The following is an 18,559-nucleotide window of genomic DNA, read 5'->3' on the forward strand; positions in this document are numbered from 1 at the left end:
TTTATAATGGTAAGGGTGATCCTCTAACACATGTTAAGACCTTTCAAACAATCTGTACTGATTTTGCTTATGACCAAAGGTTGCTTGCAAAATTGTTTACTAGAACATTAAGAGACAAAGCCCTACAATGGTATTGCTCGTTGCCTTCCTATTCTATTACTTCTTTCGAACAACTTGCAAATGCTTTCATTCAACAATTTCAAAACAATATAAGTCCTAAAGTTACTTTGATTGATTTAATGCATTGTAAACAAGGTGTTAAAGAAAAAGTGACTGATTTCATTGGTAGATATAAGCATTTGTATGCTCAAATTTCTTTTCCAGTGCCTGACAATGATATTCAAAGAATCTTTATTTCTAATTTACAAAAAGATATTCGAGACAAACTTCTGTTTTCTGAGTTTACTTCTTTCCAACAGTTGTGTGCAACTCTTCACAATTATCAACTGACTGTGAGTCAAATGGAACAATCACATCCTATGGCTCTAAGTGATAAGGGTGATAGCAGTCAACAACCATTTGGGAAGTTTAAACCGAACAGAGATTCCATCAAATTCAATGAAAACATCATCAACAACAATGTGAATGCAGCATCAGGTGTGCCTCCTATTTCCAAATTTTTCAAGAAAGAAAGAAAGTATACTCCTTTGAATGAATCATTGCATAGTATTATGAATAAGTTATTGGAACAAAATGTGCTCACTCTTCCTCCTATAAGGCAAATTGATCCTGCAAAGATTACTTCACCTTATTTTGATAACAAAGCCTTTTGTCAATTTCATCGTCAGCCTGGGCATGATACTAAAAAATGTTTTTCTTTAAAGGGTAAAATTCAAGATTTGATTGATAATAATACTATTTCTGTTTCTGGAGTGAATGATAAAGGCAATACATCTGTAGCTCCTCCTAATCAAAATCTTCATATTTTCGCTGATCCATTACCTTCTCATACCTCTAATGCGATTGAGACTAATGATTCCTCTTTTTCATCTGATGGTCTTGTGTCTATGGCTCCGAATGTGATTAACTTCGTAGAGCAGCAAGAAAACCCTAAAGAACTTTCCATCACATTTGATTCCAGTGAAACTATTAGGGCACCTGATGGTCCTTTATACATAGTTGCAAAAGTCAAGAATACACCTTGCCGTGGAGTGCTTATTGATCCTTCGTGCATGGTTAATGTTATTACTGAAGAATTTCTTTTTACTTTGCAATTGAATCAAGTGATATATGACAAAACAGATGTGATTGTGAAACTATTTGATGCATTTTCTTCTCCCGCAATTGGTTCTATTACATTGCCTATTGAGGTCTATAACAAATCCCTTGATGTGAACTTTGCTATTATTCCATCTTCCGAACAATTTCGTGTGAAGCTTGGCTATCCTTGGCTATCTTCCATGAAAGCTATTGCTTCTCCTATTCATAAGTGTTTGAAATTTCCCCATAATGGTGAAATTGTTACTGTCAATCATAGCCTCTTTAAACCAGCTAAAAGAACCTCTAGTGTTCCTCTTGATTACTTTTGGCCTAAACAATTCCAATCTCTTCCTCCACGAAGTGATCATCTTTTCAAATCTTATCAAAAATGGAAGACAGATATGATCCTATCTTTAAGTGAACCTAGAACACCTAAACTTGACATTCCTATCATTCTTGAGAAGGAAGTTCTTCCTTTGAAAGATAAAACTAATGTCTTTCCTCAAGAAGATTCCCAACCCATCCCTATGGATGTGACTATGTCTATATCTAATAAACTTCCTAAGAGTAGACCTATACCTCCTCGTCATGATGGGCTTGGTCTCCTTCCTAAACCAAATATTCCTCCCTTATATGGAGCAGTTCCTCCTCCTTCCTTTTATAGAGAGAAGAGACCTTCTTCTTCTCCTATTATCCAGCCTAAGAGACCACAACCTAAACACCCAAGTGATAGGGATGAGAACATTCCTCCTCCTCAATCTTCTTCACTTCCTACTAAGACTAGACGAAATCGTTCTGCACGTGAACGCCGACGAAAGCGTCGTCTTAGAGCTCAAACTTTGAAATCTCCAAAAACACCTTCAACAAGCATTATTCCATTTTCTCCTCAGCCGGACATTGAGCCTAAATCTCCTAAACATAAGATCCATGATGGTCTTGACCCTGTGCGAGTTAAAGATCCTATTTTTATAAATCTTGATGATGATATAGATGAAAATGTTACTCCTCTTGCTTCTGATAGTGAATATGAACTTGTTGATATTGATAACCATTTATCTAATGAATTTTCTAAAGCACTTATCCTAGCTCCTAGACAAGAACAACGTGGCTCGGAACATGAACATAGCCCTTGTTTGGATCTTGTGATAGCTCCATCTACTGTGTTGGATGTTCCTCCTCTAGCGTGTTCCCTGCCTTCCCGAAACATTGATCAGCAAGATCGGGGGGTAGATGACGTGCTAGACTAGTTACATTAGCATAGCAGATTCTCTCCTCCTCTCTTGTGTTACTTCTTCTATACGTTATTCTCATTCTTCTATTTGTTGTCCTTAGTGTTGTCTACTTGAGGATGATGCAAAGCATTGAGATCTCTCGATCTCTCTCATGTTGACTCAAAAGACACATGTGTTCCCTTCTTCTAGGTGACCTTCCTTGATTGGGGAATGAAGAAAAATTATGCATACATACATATGATATATATACATGACTTATCATACAGCATACTGACCCCGAGGAAAGCGAAGTCACCTCGTGCTTTGTGTTTTGTGTCTATTATCCTTGGGCTTATCTCACACTTGGGGACTAAATCCTTGCGATAACGTGCTCCTTTCCTTTCTCATTCTTATATGTATCACTACCTTAAAGCAATCACCCCCGGTGAGGCGTGTGCGATCTCTTTAACGTAGGGGGGCATACATCTCGTTCATATCTTTTCAGGATACTTGAGAATTTCTTGGCAAATTTAACCTTGCCTTGAGAATTTTTGATATCTTTCTTGCATGACTCATAGTGAGGGAACCTTACTACTGACAGTCATGGTTCTCCCTCGTGATCTTCCCTTTTACTTTGTCAATCAAATTCGTAAGATCCTTAGTCCACTGGGGGCTTGGTGTGTCTTGCCTCCTTGACGTGGTGAAAGTCTTTCAATGTTGTTTCCTTGTACTTTACTGGAAGTATGAGCATACATACTCCCGCTAAAGTGGGGGCTAAATGTAGCGTCCTAAAATTGTGACACTTGCAATTTCGACTGCATTTCGGTCTTCACGATGGCAACGCAACACACAACCTGAATGGAGACCCCGAAACCTGATTATGACACTGAAAACTGCATTTTCTTGCACCCTGGCCTGAACCTCCTTGCACCCTACTGTCCCGGGAGGTGGGACCAGATCGCCCAGCGCCCTGGTCCCTGGGTCCTATTTTGGGCCCGGTCTCCTAAGGGGTCTCGGGTCTTTTTGTTTGCAATTTGGAAATTAACTTTCCTGGTCGGCCTAAGGTTGGGAAAATCAGTCTATCAGCCCTAATTGACAAGTATATAAACTACATTTTCCTCTTTCGTTCGATATGATGGAAAAGGCGTGGAAAATATACTCAAGCATTCAAGCATTCAAGCATTCCTTCAAGCAATTGATCATTTCAAGTCTCCATTCAAGGCTAAGTGTTGCATTCAAGACAAGGATTCAACCATTGAAGAGGAGATCACATACTACATGCTACATACAACATACTACTACAACATACAACATACAACATCTAAACCTTCGCACATAAGGATACAAACATCCTTAGAACAAGGTTGCAGGTACGCGGCTGAAATTGAAGATCTGGAATCCTTGTGCAGAGATGAACAGATCCCCCTTTGTTTCGCGGATTTTTCGGAGGACCGTGGCGCCGGGCGCCATCGTCCCGACAACTTTTGCTCAAATTTGCAGGACAGTGCCGTATCGACATTTTACTGCTAATTCCAGGTCCACAACTTCATACTGTATTCCTATCTTAGTTTGTAAAGCGAATCTTTCTCACTTTCTATGCATTCCTAGCTTAATTCCTCTATGCACATTCTTTACAAAAGAGGGTAGCCTTGCTGTCTTAACCCTTGAAACTCATTTAGCATCCAATCTTGCATTGTGTGGGATTGGATCTTGTGGGTTTCAACCCCTCTTTTGAATGTAAAGTCTCTCCCCTAAGTGAAAACCATCAACCCTAGTGAATCTCCCTTCTCTCTCCTTGGAGTTGGAAGAGGGGAGAGCAACTAGGGTTCGATCGCGATTTTCTGCTTTACAAGTTCATGATGAGTTCTTCTATTTGGATTCAATCCATAAAATCACCAAGGAAGTCATTAAGGCAGTAACAGGGTTACCTTCCACCGATAGCAAACCTGACAGAACAAAGAAGGTCTCAAATGACACAGTGATAAACCTAACCGGTGCAACATTCGACAAAAGGTCTCTAAGGGTAAATGATGTAAAGGACATAAATGTGAGATTTATCAGTATGATCTTAGGCTACAAAGCTACACATGCAAATAGGTTGAACTTAGTTTCTAGCCTTTGTATTAAAAGTGCTTATGACATGGTTAATGAAAATGCTAGACTAGATGTATGTGAATGGCTCAAAGATGAATTGACAGACAATCTGGGGAAGATTAAAGGAGATAAGAAAGGAACATTCAGATTTGGAAATTTGCTTGTTTTTCTAATGTTGTACATAAATAAACAAGTACCCAGTATTGGTGCAAGAAATTTTGGCTTTGACATTCCGGTAGGAAAGCAACTATTGAATCTACTAAACAACATGGGAGAAAATCGGGAGAAAAACTTAAATGAATATTTTCAAGCATTGAAGGCTCGAATGAAAACTAGAGTAAGACTATCACAAGCTATTATGGACAAATATCAAAAAGAAATTTGTTTTGTAATTAAAAAGGATGAAATCTAGATGGAGGCAGTTGTCCCTAGAACTATCTGGGTAACTGAAATGGGCTATGAAACAGATGATAATATTATTGAAACTTATGCAAAAGTCCTCCTTGAAGCACCAAAGGAACCCACTGAGAATTTTTTTGGAAATGCTAAAACAATTGAGAGTGGAATTTGGTCTATAAAAAGGGTTAAGAAGGTCGAAGAAACAGTAAGAAAAGGAACCCGGTAGGCTAAAGCAATTAAGGAAGACTTTTTGAAGCAAACTGGTATAAAGGAAAGTGAGTTGGAAAGACTTCAACCAGAAGCTCATCTTTCATCGATTGGAACCTCCTCTGAGAGTGACATGCCAACGGTATTTAAAAGGGTAGAAAGGAAAATAAAACCCTCACTAGTACCCTTACCCACACCCAGGAAAACAAGGAAAAAACAACAGGCAGTGAGGCCTCTAGTGAAAAAGAAGTTGACTCCTAAGAAGAAAAGGAAGGTAAAACAAAGATATTGCTCCACTGGATAAACTCTTAAGTGAAATAACTAAAGATAGAAAATTGAAAAACATCAGCAAAATATACAACACATTATCTGCAGATGACAAGGAAAGCATAGAGAATGGTGTAATCTTACACTTGGATATATATAAGAAATTTTTGATGGAAATTGTTGATGAAATACCAAATGATCTATATAGGAGATTAGAAGCTAGAAGGTTAGCCATCAGTGAGCTGGATAAGAAAATCAAGATTGAGAAATTACTTGTAGTACATCCAGTCAACTCAATTGATGAAATAGATAAACTAATCAGTGAAGCAAACCGGATAGTATTCTCCACTGCTCACTGGCATGTAGCACTGATGGCAGGAAGAATAAAAGAAGTCTCTGAGGAAATAGCAGATGCATGGGATATATTATTTGTGGAAAAAGAAAAATAAGAAGAATTACTTAGACCAAAGACTATTAAAGTATATGAAAAGGACAGGGATAAGGGGAAAGGTAAGGTAGGTAGACCTCCAAGCCTTAAAATAACTGATAATGTGCCCCCACCTCCTTCAGATACTCCACCGGTAGATACTACAGATAGTCAATCGGCTACTGAGAGTATGGAGACTCCATTAGAGGATACAAATCTTGAATCTGAATTTTTGTACACTGTAGATATAGGTACTCAAGTAAATGTTGTGGTTGACAGAGAAACCACTAAGGACAAGAAGATAGATGTGACTACTGAGTCATCGACAGAAGATGTTGAGGTTGAGGTAAATGAAACTGTAAATATAAACACAGACAAACCTACTCAAACAGAGAAATTGACAAAGGATACCACTGGTAAACCATTAGAGAAACCGGTAAATACAACTGAAAAACAATTAGGAGAACCGGCAATGGACAGTGCAGAGGTACAAACAGAGAAACCGGAAGTGCATACACAAACATGGATTGAGAAACCGGCTGTTGAGATCTCAGAGAAACCTTCTGAGATACAGATTGAAAAACCAGAACAGAAGCAAGTTGAGACACAAGTTCAGACAAAGATAGTGCCACCGGCCAAAACTGAAAAGCCCAAACCTTTGTTTGTAGAAATGCAAACACAGACTGACCTACCAGAGGTCGAACCAAGCAAGGTGATTACTGTTAGGTCCCGGAGACAACTGAGAGGGGGGGGTGAATCATTTGTCTAACAATTTAAACCAAAAACAACTTAACCAACTTAATTCTTAATACCAGTAAGCCAGACTAATATGTCGATAGACAGTTTTAACAGTTAATTGCAATACCAGTAGGGATTAATGCATGACACAAAAAGACAAAGTCATCCACAACACATAACACCAATATTTGTACGTGGAAACCCTGTAAGGGGAAAAACCATGGTGGGAAACCTTACCCACAATCAGATGATACTACTGCAGATAGTAAGTGTATACAAATGGAGTCTGCACATGCAGAAAGGCCAAGCACCTAGAGCTCACTGGTCAATCACAAAATAGGAGTCACACTTACTAGAATTGGATGGTTAAATCCAATAAGAATGTACTGCTCAAAATAGCATCTTCATATGCTGGATTTAGTACCGGTGTAGTTCTGATTGTCTTCACAAAAACCCTTCTTCAACCTCCAAATGATGTCTGCATGTATAGCTCTGCTTATTCTCGCATATACCTTCACACAATCCTTTTTCGCATTCCATATTTGATCTTACAAATAAGATCTTACATTTATACCGTACCCTAAGACCAATTTTAGTAGGTCAGATCTAAAGGATAATACAATGAAATTAATTTACGAATCAATTAATACCTGATGCAATAACTGATTCACCATGTTGGCTTAATGCATTTACAACAATAATAAGTCATCTTCATAGCGTGCCATGCTGATCTGGAAAAGATAAACCTGTCGGTGTAACCTAGACCTATTTGTCGGTAACAACAAATATGCAAATACAAATATACCAATAAACAAAACTCCAAGACAAGGTATCCTCACGATGTCTTTGACATAACCAAGTTTTTTCCATGCCCTTCCAAGTGTCGGTGATCATTATATCCTACCGGTGTACCAGATACCGGTGATTGTGCATAAGTCACTTGTTTGCCGGTGAATGTTGTTGATTCTCCAAAGTGCCAGAGTTGATAAGTGTTTAGTAGGTGTTGACATCAATGACAAAACCATACCAAAATACCAACAATTACTACAATCGATAGTATGGATATTGTAAGAACAGTTGGACAGACCTCTGGTACTTCCATAGCAAAATTTTGACCTACAAATGTAACAGATCTTATTAGATTCAATGAAGAAGATCACTAAGTGCAATGCACAAGCCTATACGGCTATAGATGATACAATCCCTATTCTTAAACTGGTAGCACCTAAATGCATAGTGGATAATAAAGATTCTTTAGGTCAACTAGACACATTGTCTAAGTTCATCACTGGCAACATTTTGATAGTTGATCAAATAAATGAGGATACATTTAAAGAGAGATTGATTAAGGAAAAAGAGAAATTCTTTGAGGAAATTGTGAAGAAGAACAAGGAGAAAATGGACACCTTGTTACCGGATCTAGGAAAAACAATTTTGGATTTTAAGAAAATGTACAGGGATACTTGCAAAATAGACATCTTGACACAAGATATAGATTCAGAGATTAGTAAAACTCAAACTGAAATAAACAATGTTGCTGACAATTTGATAGGTACATCCGATTCATTTTTGGAGATAGAAATGAAAATTGGAGATCTAGAAGAGAAAATTGAGAAGTTAGAGAAGGACAAAGAAAAAGTTAAAGATAAGGCAAAGAGATTGAAATGTAAACTTGATCCAAAACTAGACTACCTCATTTCTTTGAGAAAATAAATTTCTGAGGCTCTGGTTCTTGGACTTAAGACAACAGAAGAGAAAATGTACATACTCACCGGTACTGTTCAAAGAACCCAAGAGGCATTATAGGAAAGCACAAGATTCAGTGACAGCCTAAAACTAATTTTGACAGATATATTCTAGATTGTAACCCACCGGTTACGAGAATCCAGGCAGGACTCCACTGATAGTGAATGACAACCTTTATCATTGATGTAAAAGGGGGAGTAGTAGAGATGAGAAAAATCCAAAAGTAGAGATCATCTACTCAGGGGGAGCACACATCTGGTACAATTTATGGTACAGTTTTGGCAAGATTTTTGGACTTCAATTTTTGGATACATTCTTGAATTTTTCTCATGAGTGTTGCCATCAATGCCAAAGGGGGAGATTGTTGGAAAATGCACACTCCAATGAGATATTGTAGGTGATTTAAGGTATTGTCATTGATGGAAACCTTACAATCATGTGATACTGGCAGGCAGACACCGACACTGGCACCGACAGACTCTACACTGACATACAGTGCACCGGTACCGAAAAGGAAGAATATCGACACCCTGGCCGACAACAAATTTGTATTAATGTATTTTGAAATTAATTGTAAAATGTTTTGTAAGGCAACATGGTGGATTGTAATATGACTCACATATGTATGAGATCATTGTAGATCATTTTAGTGTGAAAGATATGATGCATAATATGAATAGAAGGTAGCAGACCTAATATGTGAATTATTGGATAAGGGTTTATGTATGTAGCAAAGCTTAAATTGGTACTGAATCTGGCATAGTAGATGCTAATCTGAAGCAGTACAAGACATTGGATTTGTATAATCCATTTTTGTAAGTTAGTGTGACTTCTTTTTTAATTGAGCAGTGAGCTCTAAGCACTTGGCCTTTCGGCATGTGCAGGCCCCTATTGTAGTAGTAATATTCTCTTATTGGCCAGTAAGTGAATATTGTGGGTCACAAATCCCATCGAGGTTTTTCCTACATGGGGTTTCCTTGTTAAAATATTGTGTTATGGTGTGCTTTTCATGTTGTGGTTGTTATTCTTATTTGCTGCATTATTTTTGGTTTACCGGTACACAGTTTTAACATGTTTTTCATGTTATAAGTTAAGAAAATATTATTACTGGTCAGATACTGATTCACCCCCCCCTCTCAGTATCTTTGGGAATCCTAACACATTTAAGCATATGGTATTAGATAATTTTTATTTAATATGTATTTCTTCATTCTTGACAAACATCTTTAGTTTTGGTTGTCTTGAATTCACTTTGTAACTTCTTAGGAATTTACATTTTTTTATGCTAGCTTATCATTCAATTTTCTATATGTATTATGATAGATTTTACATCATGTTGTGTTTAATTAATACTTTAATTAGATCACATTGGCCATGTACTTTAACATAATTACATTACATCACCACTTGTAGAATTTAATTAAACATTTAGTTGTTTAGTTAAATCACACATGTATCAATTTAATCATGAAAGTATTGATTAATCAATCACATGAGTATTAAATTAGACATACATGTAAAAATTTCCAAATTTTTTACTTTTAATCAAAGCAATATGACACATTGTTTTTCAATTAAAGGTACACATTTAAAACAAAATATCGTCATATATATATATATATATATATATATATATATATATATATATATATATATATATATATATATATATATATATATATATATATATATATATATATATATATATATATATATATATATATATATATATATAATATTTAGATACAACTTATTCATATTATCCCACTAGTACAAAATATGGTATCCATATCACCAACTCTATGGATGGTGGTTGTCTAAGCCCTCTGGCACCTGTCATGGTGGTCTCATGGGTGCCTGTCAAAGGATAGATGTGGAACACAAGTGACTTCTTGATGAGATCCTTCGATCTCAATCCATCACTATACCCCTATACATCACTGACTCCATATAGGCCTTTGTAATCTCATTCCATAGCCTCTCCCTCTCCTCTCGCTTGATCTCCAAATCTACCCTAACTGTATCAAAAACATCCTCATGTCACTCAACACTCTGTTGTGATCTACATGTGATTTGAGAGGACTATGGAATACACAATTTAGTTAAAATGTCACCAAGCACGTGACGGATAAAGTTAAGCCATCCATGCACACTGACTATAGAGAGCATCAAAGAATGGCATACATATATATCATCATATAACCAAATTATAATCTAATTCTTTAAACAAATTCTTACTTGGATCCTCCTCCTATCAAGTAGGATCGAATGAGGTAGGAGCCTGAGCTATTGTAGTCTATGGCACTTCCCTACTACTCTCTTTGCACTCATATTTCCTTTGTATCTCATGACATGGCACTAATGGTGATGATCTATGTAGCCTCGAGCTTAGCCTTTGTATGGCTACCTCCTCCTCATCTCTCACTGTATCATGTCCCCTATCCTCTCACGACAAAAGATCTGCAACTCCAATCTCATCTCTTAGCTGATTAGGAACATCAAATTGCTCATGATCACCTTTTGATCCTGCTCATCCCCTTGATCCTTTATATCATCATCATCATCACTTGGCTCCTAGGAAGCCTCTGATAGAATTATAAAGCACTAAGAGGGGCGATAAATCGGTGATAGCAAAAACAATACCACTTTAAACACTGACCGATAGAGATAATTAACAAGTTTACTAAATACTAAAAAATGCAATCCAAAGTGATATTATAGAATCCACAACAAGTAAAACATCCACCATAACAGAAGTGTTTATACATGGAAAACCCAACTGGGAAAAACCATGATGAGATGGGACTCACAAGTTAACTATCTGCAGTAATACATAACTGATCGGTTAAGGTCTACAAAAGTGCTCTGCTAGGAGCAAATCCTATTAAAGATCCCCAAGCTCTGTTAGGAGCTATACCCTGTTAAAGGTAGTACCTTGTTAGGAGTAACCTCGGTAGAGGATTTCAAAATCCAAACTAATGGATCACCTTGTTAAAGGATTTTTACATTGAATCTTGTTAGAGCTTATCCGGTTAGGGGATTTGACTGTTGTAGTGATTAGAAAACAACAGGTGCTATGATCTAGAAGTAGCACAACTTTCTTGAATAGATCCTCTTCTGTTCACTCAAAACTGCATCATAAACCTCATCACTGACATACTCTGTAATGCCTCCAACAAATTAACACTTCTATCTCGCATCATTAGAATAATTCATCATAATATCATTATATAGACATTAGATATCATGTCAGCTCAAGAATCATATCACAATTTCCTAAGTGTAGTGTATCTAGATAATCTAACATAACTCATCACAAATTGCCACCAAAACTATCGATTAGGGATAACACATCACAACTGTTGATAACTCATCACACAATCAATGAATACTAGTTGGAGCATCGATGCTGGTTAAGAGTTAACCATATTCAACACATAAACCGATCGTCCTTCATTTGCTTGTTTGATGGTCTTCGTTGAATCTCCAAGCTAGTGTCATGCCATTCCTGTATATATCGGTTGTCTACATATACCTGTTAGACACCCTCAAAACTATTTGGTCTTAACTATACATATAATATTGGTTTTGCAATACAAAAACTTTTACGAGTAATACCGGTTTGTCTTAACTAAGATGACTAAGACAATGTGAACATATGTGTGTGTATACATATTCCATCAATGACAACACATGAAGTCATCTATTACAATCATTGTCAAACCAACAATCTCCCCCGTTGGCATTGATGGCAACACTTAGAAAATTTTACAACTTTACAACTAAGTGTGCTTACAAAAAAAAATTGTACAAACATATTTCTACTCCCCCTAAACAATACATACAAAATTTTCACAACACATACATATTTCTACTCCCCTTTGACAACAATGCCAAATTCAAAAGTAAAATATATATATATATATATATATATATATATATATATATATATATATATATATATATATATATATATATATATATATATATATATATATATATATATATATCAAAATTTGCATCAAAATTTTACATATACAAAAATGTAAGAGTCTTTATCAAGAAGTGTTCACTGCAATTTTCAAGAAAATGTCATTGAAAGTGATCTTCATCTGAGAAAAATCATTTTCCCAAGTTTCCAATAAGGTTTCAGTGATCTCAATGGTTGTCATAACCCATGCAGTGAATTCTTCCATCACATCTATTGTGCTCATCTCTGGAGTAGCCAAAATTGCTTTTGCATCCCTATATGCCCATTGGAAGATGTCCACTTTGGGTCTCAACTAATTCTTTAGTTCCTTTAGGGATCATAATCTCTTAGCCTGTTCACAGCCATAGATATCTAACCAATTTTGCAAATCATCAACTGAGTTGCCAAAAGCTAAGGCTAAATCTTGTAATGGTATGTAGACAATACTTATCTTTTCCAGTTCTTGTTCTATCTCTTCTCGCCTCTTAATCAAATCAGTATAGAAAAATGAAACATTAGATGTATAGGCTAGTATCCTTCCTCTTTTTTCAATAGAAGTCCTCAAAATATCTTTATTCGAGGATAAAGCAATCTTCCCTGTATCAATATCTTTCATGATTTTCTCTCCTCTTTTCTTTCTGTAATTTTTCTCAGCTACAGTCTGAGCAGCTTCTTCAAGGGAATTCAATTGGTCAAAATCATCAACAACCAATTGGCCAAGATTACCAATAGGAGTTGACAAGTTTCCAATATCAATCTCTAGTAGAACACTGGACAAAATCTCAATGGCAATTTGATTTTTTTTTGCTTCCTTCCTCTGCTCTTTCAATCTTTTCTTCTGAGCTCTAGATTGCATCAATGTTGCAATCTCCATGAGTTCAGATGCACTCATTTTATCTACATCTATAGGCCCTTTGATTCCTATTGAGTCATCTTCATCATCAATTTGTTGCTTAACTACTATTTTTTCCTTTTCAGCTAGCCTTTTCTCCTCAGTTTTCTCTTTCTCTTCCTCCTTTTTCTATTTAGATGCCTTCACTTCAACCTCTTTCTTGGGTTTCTCTTTCTCTTGTTCTTCCTTTGTTTGTTCCTCTTGAGTAACCATTGTAACTAGTGGCAATTGAGTTTCCACTTGATGATCTTTTTCTGGTAGAGGTGGAATATCCACACTGGGTTGAATTATTGGTGCATCAACTACTTTTTCCTATGTAATAGTAATAACTGATTGTTGTAATGGTTGCATAATTGGTTCAATGATATTACCAGATAGATCAATGGTGTCCTGAATATCATCAACAAAGAGATTCATCCTTATGATTAATGGGATAAACAATATTTGGTGCTGTAATTTCTTCTTCATCTAACTCTGGTTGTTCTCCAGTCTTTGTTGGATCATTCTTATGAGACTTTATCTATTTATGCATCCATTGAATATTTCTAGCTATATGTGATAGTTCTGATACTTAAAGATAAGTACAGATGCCAAGCTAATAAGATGAGAGGGGGGGTGAATCATACAAACTTAATCTTCCATAAAAACATCAGATTCAACCTCGGTAACATATACTTCAATAATATAACCAAAACTGCTAAACATGCAAACTCAAAAGCATATAAACATCATAACACTCATAACACCAGATTTAATGTGGAAACCCAAATAGGGAAAAACCACTATGTGATTTTGGACCCACTAAGAAATATACTCTTCTAGAGTATGCTCGGTTAAAAGCAAATCCTGTTAAAGATTACAAACACATTGCTAGATGTGAACCGGTTAAGGGATTTCCCTCAGATCTGTTAGAATCTTCACCTTGTTAGAAGTGACCTTGTTAAAGGATTTCAAACACTCAATCAGAATGACACCTTGCTAAAGGGTTTTACAAATAAGACTGTTAAGTCCACTCGGTTAAGAGATTTTCTATCACTTCAAAAAATAACAGTAATAAAAATCTATCTGCAACTTCACATCTAAAATGCTAAAGCAGATTCTTATTTGCTCAATACAATATAGACATAGAACTAATCTTGTCCATCTGCTAGGCTCTATACTCTGTTATTCAAAATAGGTCTTCAAGCTTCTGTGCTCGATAATCACTATGTAGCATCCCTGTGCATACACTTGCCTACATGCATTGTTTATCAACAGTTCCCTATTTATAAACAATTCGCCAACTGCTTAATCTCCTTGATCACATTTCCCATGATCAATCATAGCCATCAGATCTTCAAACTTTGTCCAGGTTCAATGTATCCTTCGATCTGAAAACGTTTTACCCTACCTTGGAACTTGCATACATTTTTTGGAACTTGTGCTAGGGTATTGCGGTTCAATCTAAGCTGTAAATCTTCCTGCCAATTTTCCTTTGCAATAGATTCTTTAACAAACTTCATTCACGGTATACCAATCATTTAATCATAGCTAGCACATCAGCTTCATTAAAAAAAGCATGTAATCATTTAATGTATTCTGTTATTACTCGGTTGCAACTCGGTAAATACTAAACTTCACTCAATAGACATTCTGCCTTCATTAACCGATAGTGATAACCTTAGGGTTTACCGACTAGGTTCCTTAGGGTTTACCGACTAGGTTCCTTAGGGTTTACCGACTAGGTTCTTTGCTCGGTAACAGAGTATAGTATTAACCTTTCAATCAATAACATATGTAGGATATCAAAACAATCTAATCATCATGATCTCATCATTGTCTAACTCGGTAATAGTTGCCCATTGAATAACTTATTTCTCCCCTTATCCATCATAATCTATCTGTGTCTTTTACCGACATCTTTATACTCATCAAATCATACTTCTCAAGATATGGCAACATCATATGAAAATTAGAAAATCAATTTCTTGACATCAATGACAAAATAATAATATTAAGACAGTAAACATCCTTAATCATTTTTATCCATAATCATCAACAACCTTCTCAATATCCTTATTGAAATGCCAACAATCTCTCCTTGTCTGTTATAATGCCAAATGCCAACAATCTCCCCCTTTGGCATTGATGGCAAAACCAATTGATTTGACCTAATTGATTCGGATTGCTGTGAGATTCTGAAATGTTGAAATGCTCTCCCCATGTCATCAGAATTCTCCCCCATACATTAGTTTTCTCCTCTTCTCTTCTATCTTCTCCCCCTTTGACAACAATGCCAAAAAGTAAAGAACTAAAACATAATTTCTTCCTGTATGAAGTGATTTCCTGTTGTTATGTGTCAACTTAGTCTTGGTCAGAGCATTTATGTCTTCAATTCTTGTTCCCTGTATTATTTCCTATATTGTTTTCTGTACACCTTTAGAAATCATCCTAAAGTGTGTAAATCAGCATCAACTCCTAAAAAGATATTTTGTAGAGTCATCGAGTTGATGCTTTCACCGAACTCGGTCAGTGAGTATAAGATAGGGGTAGGACCCCTAACTTACTTCTGAGATACTCAAAAGTGTCCCTTGGCAATGGCTTGGTGAAGATATCTGCTATTTGTTCCTTTGTGCTAACATACTCCAACACCACTTTCTTCTCTTGAGCTTCTTCTCTAAGATAATGATATTTGATAGAGATGTGCTTTGTCTTAGAGTGCATAACAGGATTCTTTGAAATGTTAATGGCACTAGTATTGTCATAGAATATAGTTACTGGCTCAGTAACTTTCTCATTTATACCTTCCAACAGTTGTTTGATCCATGCTATGTTGGTACAGTTCAATGTTGCAGCAACGTATTCAGCTTCTGTTGTTGACTGTGAAACACATCCTTGTTTCTTGCTAAGCCAACTGACTAGTCTTTCTCCTAAAAAGAAAGCTCCTCCACTTGTGCTTTTTCTGTCATCAATGTTGCCTGCCCAATCAGCATCAGTATAAACTTTTAAATCAAAGTCATTTCTTTTCTGATATACTAAGCCATAATCTTCAGTGCCTTTCAAGTATCTAAAAATTCTCTTGATTGTTGTCATGTGTGTTTCCTTAGGATCTGCAGAGAATTTTGCAACTATACCTACTACATGTGCTATGTCTAGCCTACTGTGAACAGCATATTGCAAGTTTCCAATCATGGATTGGTAAAGTGTCTCATCAATAGATGCAGATTCATCATTCTTTGATAATTTACAGTTGGTAGTCATAGGAGTACTTACTGGTTTTGAATCCTCCATTCCAAATTTCTTCAAGATTTCCTTTATGTACTTGGATTGAGTAATGAAAATCTCATCTTTCATTTGCAGTATCTGTAAACCTATAAAATACTTTATCTCACCGATTAATGACATCTCAAATTCTTTGCTCATTTCATTTCCAAAGTTCTTACATAGAGAGTCATTTCCACAAAATATAATATCATCAACAAATATGGCTGAGATCAGTATTCCATTTTCATCATTCTTCATGTAAATATTGTTGTTTTCACTTGTTCTTATAAAACCAGTCTTGATTAAATAAGAGTGCAATCTTTCATACCATGCTCTAGGTGCTTGTCTCAGACCATATAAAGCTTTTTTCAATTTACATACCTGATCTTTATTATTGTCTTCAGCAAATCCTTCAGGTTGTTCAATAAAAACTTCTTCTAATATACCATTTAGAAATGCAGATTTGACATCCATTTGATATACCTTGAAATTCTTGTAAGCAGCATATGCCAACAATGTTCTTACTCCTTCAAGTCTTGCTACAGGTGCAAAAGTCTCACCATAATCAATTCCTTCTTCTTGGGCATAACCTTTGCAAACTAGTCTTGCTTTATTTCGAATGACCTCTCCTTTTTCATTCAGCTTGTTTCTGAAATTCCATTTTGTATCGATTACATTTTTGTCCTTCGGTATTGGGACCAGTGTCCATGTGTCATTCTTCTTGATTTGATCAATCTCTTCTGTCATAGCATTTATCCAATCTTCACTATTAAATGCCTCTTTCACTATTCTCGATTCAAATTTAGATATCAAACATGTGTTCTATCTCGGTTTGTTCCTTGTCATCACTGGATCATCCTTATCTCCTATAATCTAACTTGGTGCATGATGTCTTCTGACATATTTGGCTAATACAGGCTCGATAGGCTCTGTGTGTTCTTCTTCATCACTTAGTAACTGGATATTCTCTTCATTTCCTTCTGTAGTCTTCTTGGTAGGACTTGTCGGTTGAACATAGACAAATTCATCATAATCTTCTGGTTCCTTGGAATTTCCTTCATCATTTCTTTCTGCAAATTCATCAATTTTCACATTTGCACTTTCTACTATTTTGTTAGATGATTTGATCAGACATTTAAATGCTTTACTTCTAGAAGAATAACCAAGAAATGTTCCTTCTTCACTTTTCTAATCAAACTTGCCATTTCTATCATCCTTGTGTACATAGCATCTACTTCCAAAGATTTTAAAATAACTTACATTAGGTTTCTTGTCATACCAGATTTCATAAGGTGTCTTCAAAGCACATTTCTTCAGTTGTACTCAATTCAGGGTGTAAACTGCAATGCTTATTGCTTCTCTCCAAAATGTTTGTGGCACTTTCTTTTCAATCATCAGGGTTCTGGAACAATCCACAATAGATCTATTTCTTCTCTCAGCAATTCCATTTTGTTGTGGAGTTCTCGGTGTAAAGACCTATCTTTTTATACCATGATCATTGCAGAATAAGTTGAACTCATCAGATGTGAACTCTCCTCCTCTATCTGATCTAAGACATTTCAGTTGTCTTCCTGTTTCATTTTCAACTCTTGCCTTGTACCATTTAAACATTTGAAAAGCTTCTGATTTTTCTTTTATAAACATTACTGACATCATCCTTGAGTAATCATCCATATATAATATGAAATATTTATCACCATAATAACTTTGAACTTTCACAGGACCACAAAGATCAGTGTGTACAAGATCTAAAATTCCCTTAGAAGTGTAGGATTTACTTGTAAAGCTTGATCTTGTCATTTTACCCATCTGGCATCCTCAGCACATAGCATTCTCAGGTTTTTCAAGGCTCAGTAGACCTCTTACTCAGTGCTTCTTGCTTATTTTGATCACATTATCAAAATTTACATGACAAAACCTTTTATGCCATAACCAAGTATCATCTATCTTTGCATACAGACATTTATTCTGAGTTGAGTCAAGGTGAAATGTGTTAACTTTTGTTTGTGTCCTGGTAGTAGCTAACTTTCAATGCTTGTCATGAACTTTGACAATTCCTTTCTGAAATTCTATTCGGTATCCTGTATTGTTTAGTTGTGCTACACTCAACAAATTGTATTTTAAACCTTCAACCCAATAAACATCATTGCATCTTGCATTGTCAA

Source organism: Cryptomeria japonica, chromosome 3, assembly GCF_030272615.1.
Source record: "Cryptomeria japonica chromosome 3, Sugi_1.0, whole genome shotgun sequence".
Lineage (NCBI taxonomy): Eukaryota > Viridiplantae > Streptophyta > Pinopsida > Cupressales > Cupressaceae > Cryptomeria > Cryptomeria japonica.